Here is a 3,589-nt window from a genome sequence, read left to right on the forward strand (position 1 = left end):
GGCTCTCAGCGAAAGCCGGTGCCGCCTAACACTTTCCTGGATGTCCTGTATAACCCTTCGGTTAAGTTTCCTACAGAGGAGGACTTGGCTATCCCTGACCCGGAGGCACGACTGGTGGCGGCTCTTCATGTCATACCAGACTGGACAATGCCATATCTGGCTTATATAACCCGGGGAGAGTTGCCTGAGGATGAAACTTTGGCCAGGAAAATAACCCATCGGGCTAAGTCAATGATCGTCATCGATGGCGAGTTACATCATCATAGTATTTCAGGGGCATTTCAATGTTGTATCTCCCCTGAGGAAGGCCAAGAGATCTTGCGTGAGATCCATGAAGGGGATTGTGGCCATCATGCCGGCTCAAAATCCCTTGTGGCCAAGGCTTTTCGTCATGGTTTTTATTGGCTGACGGCTCATGCTGATGCAGAGGACTTGGTCAGTAAATGTGATGGTTGCCAAAGGTTCTCACGACGGGCTCATGTGCCAGCTCAGGAGTTGAGGATGATCCCAATCACTTGGCTCTTTGCGGTCTGGGGGCTTGATATGGTTGGGCCTTTTAAACGGTCCAAGGATAAGAAGACCCACCTCTTGGTGGTAGTTGACAAATTCACAAAGTGGGTGGAAGCTGAGCCAGTTAGCAAGTGTGATGCAGCCACGGCGGTTCAATTTATGAAAAAGTGGCTCATCCTCAATCCAATGGTCAAGCTAAGAGAGCTAATCAGGAGATTCTGAAGGGCATCAAGCCCCGGCTTCTGGTCCCTTTGCAACGGACGCCGGGTTGTTGGGTGGAGGAGTTGCCCTCCGTCTTATGGAGCATCAATACTACTCCTAACAGATCTACAGGCTTCACGCCTTTCTTCATGGTTTATGGAGCGGAAGCAGTCCTCCCCAGTGACATCCGTCACGACTCACCTCGCGTGGCAGCTTATGTTGAGACGGATAATGAACAGGCGCGCCAAGATGCTCTTGACTTGTTGGATGAACAGCGTGATGTGGCAGCAGCCCGGTCAGCGATTTACCAACAAGACTTGCGCCGTTATCATAGCCGCCGGGTCAAATCCCGGGTCTTCCAGGAAGGCGACCTTGTGCTCCGGCACATCCAGGATCAAACAGATGCACACAAATTATCCCCACCTTGGGAAGGGCCCTTTGTGGTCAGCAAGAACTTGCACAACAGGTCATATTACCTCATTGACATTCGGGAGCACAAAGATTCACGTAAGTCTAAGGAAGAGACACGTCGGCCGTGGAACATAGCTCAGCTTCGGCCTTACTACACTTGAGCTACCGGCTCTTGTGGTGTACATATTTATCTCAGCCATGTATATTACGATAAGCAATAAAGCAGGACCTCTGTCCTTTTTTCTCCTCCAAATATGCGTGTGTTGTTTTTATTGCAAGATTACATGCTGACTCAAAGGGGGATCCGGCTTATGATCGTATTCGAATCTAGCCGTAAGCGGTGAAGTCACTTGGGGGCTTCCTGTTCAAACATGGGTCGTATCCGAACCAAAGAGAACATAGCTGTCGATACCCATTTGATTGGCCAAGTGCCGAGCTCATTGGGAGGTTGCCTTTGGTCATATTTGAACCATAGTTTAACCCCTCTGAGAACCGACGTGGATCTTATTCGAATCAGCGTCGTTAAACAATTTTAAGAATCACTTGGGGGCTTCCTGTTCAAACATGGGTCGTATTCGAACCAAAGAGAACATAGTTGTCGGTACCCTCTTGATTGGCATCGCCACACCCACTGGGGGCTATATGATCGTATCCGAATCTTGGCTTAACCCCTTTGGACCGGGTCTTTGGTCGTATTCGAACCGGAAGCCCCTAAGTTCTTCTGCTTTTTCACAAGTTTACCCTGAGGTATGCATAACCGGGTCTCACTTGCCGGCTTAACTTTGGTTTACAGTGTTAGCTGCACGTCATGAGTGTCATCAAGGCAAGTAAATCAGAGTTAAGGTGTCAACCTTACTACCCGGGTTATTTAAACCGGAAGTATACCTACAGGCCGTGAAGTGTGATTGTTACGGCTATGTTCAGAGTATAATTAAGGACCAGTCTTTTTTGATTCATATTCCGGGTTATCTATCTCAAACACCTGATTCTCAGGGCAGTAAACCGCCTCGAGACTTGTGATTTGCCTTTCTATGCAGATACTTGAAGGCACCTTTTTGAGGTTGAGAAAAACAAAGGGATGGTTATGACCCGGAGAAACATCAGAGAGACAAATTCAAAGGGCTTTCGCATTCAAAACGTGCACGATGGCACGGCAGAGATAAACCGTTGCACCTACTCTATTACAATAACTCTTCAAGTCTAAAAGGTGGAACAATGTTTGATAACCCGCCAGCTAAATTATGATGCCCGCTGGGTTGAAGTCCCCGGCTCATTCCTGTCTTCTCCTCCGGCTGATCCTAAGACCTCAAAGGTGGATGATTTCCAGTCGATGCCGCTGAGAGCTTCGAACTGGGCTTCTTCGTCAATTAACCCGGCCGGGTCAATCTCCGGCGCGAAGGTGTGCTGACGAGCCGGAGGGATCAGATTGAGAGCTTCATAGCGAGGGGTTGGAATCCTCTGATTCTCCGCATCATAACCCGGCTGGTACTTGGTTAAGTCGGTGTCGTTCCCGAGGAGGGTGGCCACTGGGCGTACAGCCTTCACACACGCCGCGAAGTCCTTCTGGTCGAAGGCTGAGCCGTCTTCCTTCAGGCTTGGGTAACCCAGGGCGATGTCTGCCGGGTCTAGCTCCGGCAGGAATGCTTTGGCCCGGCTCAGCGCGGCGATTGCTCCGGCTCTCGCGGAGGCCCGTCATAGCTCCTGGATCCGTTGCGGCAGAACAGTGAGCCGGCCCAGGACTTCGGCAAGATGAGTTGGCACCTCGTTGGATAGGGCCACCACAGCTAAGGCACGCTGTGACCCGGTGTAGAGCTGTTCCACTAGGGTGTACACGGCCTTTAACTTGGTGACCACACTCTGGTTGAGGTTGGCACTCCTGGGACCTGTTTAACAGACTCAGATAAGCCGGTGACAAGGATGAATCATGACATATACAAACTTGATGAAAGCCGGTGAGGCGACTTACCGAAGATAGCAGCTACCATTTGGGAAACTTGGCGCTTTAGGCCGGAGAGCTCGGCGGTCTTCTCAGCGAGAGCCTTCTCCGCCTGTTCCGCCCGGGTCACCAGCGCGGCCTTCTCTTCGACCCAGGCTTTTCTCTCAGCATCAAACTCGGTCTTCAGTTTTTCTTGAGTGGCGATGCTGGATACAAACTTGGCGTTTGCCTTCCGGGTTTCCATCTCCTGCATCTTCAGCCGGCTCTTGAGATCCGCAAGATCCGCCTCTAGTTTCTTGCCAACAGCCTGCATATATTTCCGGGTTATTAACAGTCATTATATAAGTCCCAAGCGCTTTCCAAGCAAAGTCACTTGGCACTTGGGGGCTAATGCATATTGAACGTATCTATCTACATATTGCCGGCTCAGTTGAGTAAGCCGGAACCTAAGTCTACACCATATTCAAGCATAAGTCGACGACTTGGGGGCTAGCATGGCAAAGGTAACTATGCAGTAAATAAGAAGACAGC

The sequence above is a fragment of the Triticum aestivum genome, chromosome 1D (genome assembly GCF_018294505.1).
Source record: "Triticum aestivum cultivar Chinese Spring chromosome 1D, IWGSC CS RefSeq v2.1, whole genome shotgun sequence".
NCBI lineage: Eukaryota > Viridiplantae > Streptophyta > Magnoliopsida > Poales > Poaceae > Triticum > Triticum aestivum.